This window comes from Frieseomelitta varia, unplaced genomic scaffold (assembly GCF_011392965.1).
Source record: "Frieseomelitta varia isolate USP_RPSP 00005682 unplaced genomic scaffold, Fvar_1.2 scaffold_867, whole genome shotgun sequence".
Lineage (NCBI taxonomy): Eukaryota > Metazoa > Arthropoda > Insecta > Hymenoptera > Apidae > Frieseomelitta > Frieseomelitta varia.
In genome coordinates this window covers 139,281-151,404 of record NW_025110664.1, presented here as the reverse complement: position 1 = coordinate 151,404, position 12,124 = coordinate 139,281, and the positions used below count along the sequence as shown (strand labels likewise).

General features: G+C 32.7%; 1 protein-coding gene across 5 annotated transcripts in view; it reads left to right on the top strand.

Annotated features, from left to right (window-relative positions):
* LOC122536711 (alpha,alpha-trehalose-phosphate synthase [UDP-forming]) overlaps positions 1–12,124 on the top strand; it is a 39,455-nt gene that overhangs the window by 14,588 nt on the left and 12,743 nt on the right. The gene's annotated exons all lie outside the window — the stretch shown is intronic.

The window sequence follows — 12,124 nt, the reverse complement described above, 5'->3', positions numbered from 1 at the left end:
ACATAACTAAAATACTGTTATAATTATTACTGTTAATATCTTGTTACAAGTTGTTAAAAATCACTTGTGCAATATTGTATGTAATGTAGAGTATACTTTATTCATGATATTACTATAATAAAACTATATTTATAATAAAGTGATGGAATAGATAGATTATTTTTGAATTAACGAATTTAAAGTTGGTCGTTTAGCTAAGAGACATTGGAATGACGAATATGAAGCATTTCATTTATCCCTGACATTTGATTTATTATTCAAAGCTGTTCGTGTATATTGTTCATCAGTATCGAGTATCAAGAGCTTCGAGCTCTAGTATCATTCTTTGCGAGGAACAGGTCGTCTCAGGTGTTATAGTTCAAAGTTTGCTCTTGTCTACACTTGAACTAATAATTTTTTAATTTTTAAATTTGGAGTGTATTATTTTTTTTTTCTTTTAACATATGAAACGGTGGTTCTTTCCCACCTTTTCTAAATTCAACGTGAGAATACTCGTTTTCTTGAATATTTTATTTCGATATTGTGAAAAATATTTTGCTTGAAAATGTGTGCGTAGCTGTCGTGTAAAAATGTACAAGTGTACTTTGCAAACCCATCGTTATACTTAGAAAACATTGAGGTCTTAAGAAAATAAATTTTGTTCTACCACTTAACTTTTTCCCTACTGCAACTGTGTTTTATTCGTAACTGAACAGAATGTACTATTTATACTAATTGTGTATGTGTCTTTATATTATTACTTTGTACTCTAAAATATACTAAGCTTTAAAATCAGTATTTTCAATTAAAAGCAATTTAATGAATTGTGTATGTATCTTTATATGATTATTTTGTACTCTAAAATATACTAAGCTTTAAAATCAGTATTTTCAATTAAGAGCAATTTGATGATAACTTGTACAAAAAAATAAATATTATGTACGAGTATTATGGAATATTTTTAACGATTTTTATAATGTAATTGCGGTATATTTTTGTATAAATATGCACATGTAACATAGATTGCTGCGAAAATACTTTTTGCTTTGCCTGTCATTAATTATATTGCTAACGAACTTTTAATGGAAAAATGACAATAAACGCGCACAAAGAGTATCCAGCAATTGTGCTTGAGATATTATTTGCGTCGCTAGAAAAATATACAATAATTTTTTGATGCAGAAAACTCTGGAAAAAGATTTCTTTTCTTTTATCACATTACTACTTTGATAAATACTTTTCATACTAATAATTTTATTCTATTACAAGTATCAACTATACACGAAACTGACACATTAGTTTCTCAGAAAACTATAGTGATTTCTTCTGTTAAATAATTCGAGTCTCTACTGTCACGTGGACTCCAAATGCAAAACTGGGTTAAATCTATTTGAATATGTACATACATCTATTCAACTGATTGAATATCACATATAAGCTTATTCCGAGAAGTTGAAAATTCTGCTGGAAATCGCGGAAACTCGACGTAACTCGATGTACAATCCGATTCGGCCGACGTATAAAACCACAAGCTAAAATAAAATGCGATTCGTACGAGCGTACGCGCGTGCTTTCTTCGATCTTTCCGCGTGTTACGTTCGTGTCAATCGATAATTATAGGGACTATCTCGCGTGTCGGTGGCGTGTAAACATGAAACGAAGTATAATGCAACGCAATCGTAAACTCAATACGCGTGATCGAAATAATGGAACGATCCAGAAGGGATGATTTTATATCAGAAAATAAATCGGAGATACAGGAATAATCATTTCTTGTATCTACGTACATAAAATTTTCTGTTTTTGACATTTTTATCTACCTGACCAGCTTTTCACATTCGACGTTTAGTTTCCGAGTCAAAACGATGAAACGTAACGCGATTGAAAAAGAGATTTATTTTACATAAATGTGAAATGTACTTATTTTGTTTCAATTCTGTGTCATTTGAGACACGAGCTAGTTTCTAATTATTAGCCTGCGGATTTTTACGCAAATTTAAAAACGCAATTGAAGAAATTAAATTTATACAAACATTTTGTTTACTTATATTTTATATGGATTTTTTCACGTTTATATAATATTTTCTCTCTTTATATTCACCTTCAAATTTTCCATGAAATAAAATCCACACTCGACTGTGTTACTTTGGGCACGATAGTTTCCTGAAGAGCTCACAGCGGAAAGATGAAAATTCGCGAAGACTCTATGACGATGCACGACTGTCCACGGGATTTATTTTCGTACCCGACACTAAATATCCGGCTACGATATATGTTAAAAATATAATTCGCCGTCTGCTCTCGTCCACGCTCGGGATTTCTTCACGATTGACACCGCGATGGTATTTCATAATAACTTAGTTTGCCTTAGTTCATGAGGATGAGATGGATTCCGATGCATCGGTCAATTCTAATATCGAATTCCGAACTATAGCGAAATGGAATCATCACGTGATCGATTCTCCTCTACGTTAACCTACTTTACAATCCGCTCGCCTCGTTCTTATAAATCTTCTTTTGAAAGCTTTTCACTGGCTTTCTACGATTCGCAGCAAAATAATCGACAAAGATCTTCTTGGAACCTCGATGGAAAACCACGAATGGTTTTCGTAGTATTAAATATCAGTTATAGTTCGAGGACAAGTGTCCAACGCAAAACGCGTTCGTGTGCATTTTATGAGCTTTAATCAAAAGGATTCTACAGGCCTTAAGGGAAGCAATTTTTTGTTATTCTGTCAAGCTTATTTATTTATAATTCACGTTTATTTATAACGTGATCAGTTAAATACACGAATATTCTGAAAATTTCTGTGTGTGAACGTTGGACTGCAATTACTAGTAAAATTTCTTGGTAAAAATTCACTACTCGCGGTAATAAAGTATCGGCCAATGTTTCTGTGTATCGCGATCGCGTATTTAGCACAGTGGTAATAATTTTTCTTGGATGACTAACTTATCGAACAACCAATTGCAGGCTGATAATTTTCTTAATTTCGTTTCGTGGCATGGAACTTTTCACTCAACTTTATTTATAGTACGAACTTGTTAAAATAACTAAATACTTAACTCACATTTATTGCGTACTAATGTTAGCTTTCAAACTTTTCGCTCGTTTATCAGTTCCAAACGACATTGGAGCTAAATGTAACCTATTGAAACTGAACATGAATATTGAAAATATCTTTTTTTTTTTTTCAGTGGTATATTATACTAGTTCTATTCGGTTAACAACATGATTTGAGCCACTTTCTGAACTTTATGTTTCTAAACAATAGTCTGAGTCAGTAGAGTGATTCATCCGGCGGAGAAGATGTTTCAAGAACGTTTCGTGAAAATCAATTTTCTGCTGAAAACACTTTTCCAACTAACGCGTATATCGGGCTGCAATTTAGATATACTGTCACGATTCTATCCTCGTTCAACACCCACGCAGCATACATATGCATGTATGTAGGTATTTGTTAATATTGTATGCATGTTGACCTTGGCATTGACAATTCATTCGTATCTTCTTGCTACATCTGACTCATTCTCATTCACTGTTCGCATTGAATTACCAAAAAGAAGAGTAAAGAAAAATATTTCATCGATTCGTGCTTCCGATGGAAAGTTTCGCCGACATTTTCAACAGCGCGTGTGAATTTCCGCGACGAAATAAAGGAACGGATTGTTTTCTATTGTTTTTATTGTTCTTTCGGGTTGTTTTATACGTTTGGTTCTATTTTTGAGCAAGGAAGTGGTTTTCAAAAAGTCGCTTTTTTTTCGAAATAATAAAAATTGAAGCGAAAGAGGAAATACCGAGAATGAGAGATGTGTTTCTGTTGCGTAATTCGTGGTTTTCCTCGTTTTATTAAAAAAAAAAAAAAAAAAGTTAAAACAAATGTTTCCTCTCGTGATGAATTTACGTTTATGTAACGTTCCACCGCGAACTGATTAAAATTACGATTGCAATTACGAAATTACAATTCAGGAATATAATTTCGAATGTGATTAATGTTTTAGGCGCGCGTAATTTTTTCGTCGTAATTTTGTTCGACGACCGTCAATCAGGAAATCCAGGTAAAATTTTTAATCACGCTCAGTGAGAATCATTTCTCGCGACTTAATTTCAAAATACAATATTTGGCAATTGGGCAGCATTCTGAAATTTTCAAAATTTAATTCACTTCAAACGAGAGCCGCAACGCCGATATTAAACAGATCGGAATCAACCGCGTTTAAATACTCGGAATATTCATCCAATAATAGAATTAACAGAAATATTTCTGGTTTTGATACTGTTCGAACGGTCTTTAGTTGACCTTAGCTTCGGCAGCGGTATTTTCCAACCAAGCTTTATCATGTCGGGCATCATTCAGCCAGGCTAGTGAAATTATTCATTCGAAAAAGCGATTGGAATTGTTTACAGTTTACTCAGATGTTCTTTCTCTTCCGCAACGATTGGTACTTTTCCCCTGTTCGCGCATCTTCCTCCGTTTTTACTCATCGTCAGTTCCAACAAACTTCGTGCATCGAGTAGCAAAAAGAGTCGATGCTGATTAAACTTGCTGATTAGACGTGTATGATGTGCTTGTTGTGCGTGACCATGCCTACTGATAGCGATAATTTTTGTTTGTTTGCCCTCTGTATCTGTCTAGAAACATTATTTTAAACTTTTGCTACAAGTATGAGAACGTTCGAAGACTGATTGCAACACCGTAAAATTAGTTTTGTAATAGCAAATCGTCGATTTGTTTTGTTTACGCGCATCGTATTAGGAATATGCAAATTAGAATTTTCGATGATAATGTAATATGACATTTGCGTAAAACTACTCGTCTTGAAATTAGATCTATTTTCTTATGAATTATGACTCAGTGAGTTATATTTATGTAGAAAAATTTAAAAATTTTTCTTTCATTTTCAGTTTTAATCTAAAATTAAATTTTAGTTTAATTCGAACTCTTTTTAATATTCTTTTGCTATTGTTCTCGAGAAAATTGATAATTATTCATCTCTTTTCTCATAAATTATGACTCAGTGAGTTATATTTATAAAGAAAAATTTTTCTTTCATTTCAGTTTTTAATCTAAAATTAAACTTTAGTTCAACTCGAACTCTTTTTAATGTTCTTTTCCTATTGTTCTCGAGAAAATTGACAATTATCCTTGTCAATTGTCAGTAACGTTGTTAAATTGTTTGCAATTATATGGCCACGTCTTACGTGTAAAACAGAATTAGTTAGCACTTATGCTGGAGATGGAACATATTATGTAACGGCGAATTCTGAAATAGTGAAGTCACTGGAAGCTTGATAATTACACCATTCATACTTTTTCTATAGAGATACTGATTCTTCTATAGAATTCGTTTCAAGACGAATGACAATACCTATTATTGTTACTTATACTGCATTTGTTTCAAAGTTAATGAATCGAAACGAATTGCTTTGTAATCGAATTCAAGGAAAAGTAGTTCAAATCGGGAAAGACCATTTTATCTAATTCGAATAAAATTCATTGGACTTCGTTAATGAACTTGATCGGCAATCGGTATTCTTGGTACCAGGGAGGAAACGAGTTTGATTCGAGTTAAACATAGTTTCACTCGTACTGAAAAAAAAAGAAGTAACGATCGATCGAATTAGGTTTATATTCGATTTAAGTGGCAGTCGATGCAGGAAATCGTATAAATTTCTATAACGTAGTTTCTTTTTTAATGTTTTCACACTTGATGTCTTATATGTAATATATTAATAGTCCATAAGCGTTTGATCATCCTCATTTTACGAGTAGTGTACTCAAACTCTGCAATATCTCACAACTGATCATAGAAGTAATTACCATGAATAAAAAGCATTCTATCAAAGTGTTTCAAATCGCCTAATGCACGTAATAAAATTTAGAAAAATTTCGACAAAAAATGACAATAAAAAAAGAGATCTTAAAACAAAAAAATTAAAAACAAAAAAATCGATTCTAAAAATTATATAAAGAGAATTTTGACAAACTTACGATGAAAAATAATGAATGCGTTACGATATTTTTTTACGATCGATCGAACTAGGAGGAAAAATTTCACATAGTCAAAATTATGTTGCTAACAGATTTTATTTGCACGATGTAACTATAATTAATAGCTATTTATAGAATTAGGATTAACTGCACCTAATGAGTTTTCATGTCCTCCGTGAAATACTATATATCTTGCAATAATCTACATTATTCATAAACACTGATCACAATGAACGAGGATTGCCCTCGTTATAATTGCAATCTATGCTTGTGTTACCGAGTCGGTGTGTTCATAAACTGTTCTACATTGCCTAAATTCAATTTAATCTTAATATATTTTTTATATTAATTCATAAAATAATTCTAATTAATAAATTTATTAAATTAAACGATGTAGTAATTGGTCATGGTCTTAATTTAACTAAAAAAGAAAAGGAAAATTCTTTTTTAATTTTAAATATTAATTATTGCGATATAAATTTATAATAAATTAATTTGATTCGCTAAAATATAATGTTGTAATAAAATTGAAAAAAAAACATATGTTTGAATAATTGTTATAGAAATTTCTAAAGTTAATAATATATTTTGAATGATTATAGTAATTGTGGTAAAATAGAAATTCAATTTTTTTATAAAATTTCTTAATTAAATTGAAATTAAATTTGATGATAAACGAAATGATAATGTGCAAGGTCGAGTTATTAATCTAATTAATTCAGTAATTGTTACAAAATGTATAAGACGTCGAGTCGAATCCGTGACATTGTGAGAGATCGCGTTTCTAGCGACTCTATCGAACCGAACTGTCGATGATAGTGAAAAGAAAGATGGAAAAACCGACGTCAATAACAAATCGGTTTAATTCACAACCACGTCAGCTCTAATTGTTCCTCCTTGTTGTATAGACTTACCTTTGAACTTCTAAACGAAGAAATCGCTTTGCACGTACCAACCTGACCCGATTAATGGACGTAACGTCGAATTGTTAATCAAATCGCGATGCACAGGCAGCGAACTTGATCTGCTGCGGAACAGATTCAATTGTCTCTGGTTAGTGGTCGCCTAGCCTGTGGTGTACAGAGGGAACAGATCTTCATGAAAGATCTGGCATTCTTGGAAAATAACGTAGAAGAGAGAAGTAGATGTAGAGTGACGTAAAGAAGTTGCGTTTAGTATTTGAAAATGAGATGTAAGGAGTGTCTTCGAGTCTTCGAATTTCCGAAATTCTGGAACGTTTGAATTTTCGAATTTTTCGACCTTTCAGTGTTTACTTCTGCGAGTCTTTGAATATTTATTTATTGGAATCTTCGAGTCTTTAAATATTTGAATCTCTGCATTTCTAAATCTTTGCGCTTGGTAATTTTGAATCATCGAATTTTCAAATTTTTCGATCTTTCAGTGTTTACTTCTGCGCGTCTTTGAGTATTTATTTGTTGGAATCTTCGAGTCTTTAAATATTTGAATCTCTGCATTTCTAAATCTTTGCGCTTGGTAATTTTGAATCATCGAATTTTCAAATTTTTCGATCTTTCAGTGTTTACTTCTGTGAGTCATTGAGTATTTATTTATTGGAATCTTCGAGTCTTTAAATATTTGAATCTCTGCCTTTCTAAATCTTTGCGCTTGGTAATTTTGAATCATCGAATTTTCAAATTTTTCGATCTTTCAGTGTTTACTTCTGCGCGTCTTTGAGTATTTATTTGTTGGAATCTTTGAGTCTTTGAATATTTGAATCTTTGTATTTCTAAATCTTTGCGGTTGGTAATTTTTAATCTTCAAATCTTTGAATCTTTGATTCTTCAAATTTTCGAATTTTTTACCTACTTTTCTGAAGATTACATTTACGAGTATGCTTTCAATTTCTCATAAACGCCAATCAATGTCTACAGTTCAGCAATTTTTGCGATATTGTAACAACACCTAAAATCATCAACACATTTATTCATCAACAAATATCATCGCGTGCAATGGTTCAAAACAAAAATCTCTCAAGCAACTTGCGCGAGCTTTTCTGATTTTTCGTAAGAATCCATCTCTTTCAACTTTGAAAGTAGTTTGAAAGTAGTTTGTGAGAACTTTATTATTTTCCCAAAGGAAATACGATGTCTCGTGTTGCGCATGAATATACATCATTATATCTATCCATGCTTTTAAGGGAAATGTTGCGAGAAAAAACGAACGAACGCGAAGCTCGTACAGTGGTGATGGTGTTTGCGTATTAATGATAACAGTGTTGCGGGGGTTTCTCTTTAAAGCATAGATACAGTATCTTGTTTTTGTCCCAAATATCGTTTAGGAAGAAGAAGTAAAGATTGAGCGGTTCATGTATGTGTGATTCTTTTGTTTTATCGGAGTTGAGTTATGGAATCGTAGATATGCATTTAACCCCTCCGTGTTTGACGTTTGCGCATACGTAACAGTGTAGTTTAATTAGTTATTAATTAACTGGATGATAAATATATCAGTAAATGCATTTCTTTTTCTATCCCTAGTAAAATTTTTTAAAATTAACATTATTATATTTAATTATATTCTATTTCTATTTTTATTGTGTTATTACGTTGATAAATATATCAGTAAATGCATTTCTTTCTCTATCCCTAGTAAAATTTTTTAAAATTAACATTATTATATTTAATTATATTCTATTTTTATTTTTATTGTGTTATCACGTTTCTATTATTGATCATAAGAAAAAAAAATTAATTATGAGAGTGTCGAGTAACTGATAAAAAAGAAAAAAANAAAAAAAAAAAAAAAAAGAAAAGAAAAGAAGAGAAAGAGGATAATAAATTTTCTGTAAATTCGTTGAATGAAATGGTAATTTTGGAGAAACGAGTTGCGATTTATTACTTTTGCATTGATATGTGTAGCGAGGCAGTTATTACGTAATCAGTAAGCGGGTACTCGATTCGTTTGAATGGGGGGAAGTAGGTGAAATGTTCTCGACACGATTCTTCGATTGCGTATCGAAATGCAGTAAATTGTAAAATCAAATTCAAAAACTGTTTCGAGTGGATATCGAGTACGATAAGCAAGTAAACAAAATTTTAAGCGAATTAAAAAGAGAGAAAGCAACGCTAAAAGGAATTACTTTCGTAATTTTTCAATATTTTGATTTCGCTTTCTGATAAACTTCTCGTTCCTTTGATAATTCCAGTGTTAACCCGCTCTTGATCTCTTAAGATATTTTTGTCCCCTATATTTCAGATTTCATCGATTTCAATCTCTACCTAAAAGAAAAGATAAATTCTCTACCTAAAAGAAAAAAAAAAAGAAAAAAAAATCGATTGATCTGTCCCCATCAACTATCCAATCCAAACATCGCAGACACAGTTCTATTTACAATTAGTCAACCTAATAGAGTTAAACCCAATCGCAATAATATGACTTCTGCAATAATACCCGCAATAATGAGCCCCGTCCCGGGGCGTAGATTTTCAATTATCAACGCGCTCTCGTTCGATCACGTTTCCTCGAAATGTTTCCCAATCTCCGTGACGTGGATGAACCTTGAGCTGTTTTTAATCTGCCGGCCAATCCTCCGGCGACTTCGTTTGTAAATCACGGGCGCGAGGAAACTCAGATTCGGACTTGAGCTCCTTAAATGGTGATTCTTACGGGGCGTCGATCAGCTCGCGGACGAATGGATCTGAAATAAGGATCTGGTGTCACGATAATCGTGTCGAAAGGTCGAATCGTCGCGTCGGGTTATCAGTGGCGTGACGCTCGCGAATCCCAACGACGTTTATCGTTTCGCTTTCAGTTTTTCGCTGTATCGCAGCGGACAAGAGCCGATAACGTTCCGTTGATTCACGCGTTCTTACGTCAAATTTCGCGGTATGCGAACTACGCGACCTGTCATTCATCAATCACGTGATTTCGTTAGGTTAGAATCCTAATCACAATAACCCCGTTCGTCAGAGAGCTTGGCAGGCATATAGTGTAGATGAAATACTTTTGGAAACTAAAATTAAACTTCCTAAACACGCGCTTATATATTAGGGGGGGCAGGACAGTGTGACGGGCCTAAAAATTACGTATGCTTTGGTGGGCTAACACATTATGAACTATAAAAAGCAACATTAAAAGAGAAAAAAAAGAGGGCTCTTATTTAACTTTTTAACGGCATCCTTTTACATAACTGTTTTTTACATTGCCTATCGGTGTGAATGATTCCAGCCAAGCAGGATTAGTTGCAACGAAAAGTCAAAAAAAGTTCAAAAGTAAACAATATTCTCTAGAGATTGACGATCCAACATTTTCATTTTTGTGAAGATTATGAAAATGGCAGCTATTTGTTTTTGGTGTATCGAATTTACGCCAAAAATTTCTACGTTTTTTGTTTATATTTTTCGAAATTGTTAAAAATTAAGAAATGTTCGATCGTTAATCCGTAGTAAATGTTACATTAAAGACACGTACCAAGTTTCACAGTAATCGGTTGGTTAGATTCCGAGATATCTTGCACACCGTTTCTAAAAACCTAGTTTCGAGAAAAATGCGTTTAAAGTTTCAGAACGTCATTTTTCATATGTATCCTTTACTTACTTTTTTTACTTATACATCGCGGCTCACAGTTCTTACAATTCACAACCAAATCGAATTCAAGTCCGCTAATATTCGATTCGCCGAAAGTAATATTTGAATCGCACGATTTACACTTTATAATACTGCTTAAAGTTGCAAACAGTGGTACAAATTCAATTATTCTGCGGATTTATTATTATTACCCCAAAATAAGTCGTTTTAAAGGCTAAGATCTTTTGTATCTTATTTCTAAGACTTCAAGCTACTATTTAAAACAAGAAAAATCGATTTTTTGATAATTTCAAACCACCCTCTAACTCCTTAAGGATATCAGATGCAAGCTAAACGATACAAATCACGGGCAGCAGGTTTTTCGAAAATTTTCCTGCGATCTTGCCACGATCTCTATTGGACGAATCAGAATTTACGAACAGATCGTACAATTCTTGTAACGTAGGTAATATGTAAGTAAGAATAAAGTCCCAGTAACTGCGAGAAAGATACAACATAAGAAGAAAAAAAATAATAATAGTCGATCCGATGGTCGCCAGTCAGCTTGACGACGGACGACCGTTTGTTACATGATTTCTAATCTAATTCGATACGTTTACACGACCTCGTAGTATTTCAACTATTTTGAAGAAGACTTCTTTTCTTTTCGTATATTGCTTCTGATATCACGCGTTAATATCATGATGCAGCTGTTCGCATGATGTTCAACGGAGCGTGCAATCAAGCTTGGCAAGTTGTTAGAAAAGTATACGTACGATTCATGTCGTTTAAAATTCAGTTTCGATTCTTGAGAGAGAGAGAGAGAGAGAGAGAGAGAGAGAGAGAGAGAAAGTAGATTTTTTCGTTCTTGTTGAATATCAAAGCTTTTGAATCTTCTTTTTTATTAACGCTAAAGCAGCATTACTTAATTATTAGATATTCCTTTAAATATTTAATTTCAATTGCTTTCTGATTCTCCTTTCTTAAATTATTACAATTTTAATCGATCATGTTACTTGCTTTAAAACGTAGCGGAAAATTTTATGTAATTGAACTCTCGTATAATAATGTAGGAAATGTTCATTATCTGGGAAAAGTTCATTATCTGATGTAACGTATTGGATTATGTTCTTGTTACACGTCGTAAAATTTATCGTATGAAAATTTATTGCAGGGCAATAAAATATACGTGAGAACGTGCCGTAGCATTATGTCATTAGATCACTTACTGTCTGTACTTTTCCACTTTTAATCCGTCATCAAAGGGTTAGGAGATTTTTACAAACTACGAAGATCGCGAATAATCTCAGACATAAATTTTGCTTTGAAAACAGAGGACGAGGTTGCGAAAGAGAATCAATAGCTATAAATCAATCGAGGCGATTCCATTTGACATCTAAATCCATGGATTATCCATATCAGATCGTGAATATCCACTCGTGGCCAGTACGTATGTATGTATGTTTATTTTAAAGAAACATGCAACGTTTTCATCTTTGAAACACGAGCAAATTTATTTATTTGTCTTTCAAGCGAGTATGCACAAATAATGTTTGTGATAGATAAAATTACACGCATCGCGCTGTGTTCTGTACTCTCGTATCGCGGAGTATTTTGAAATCATTACA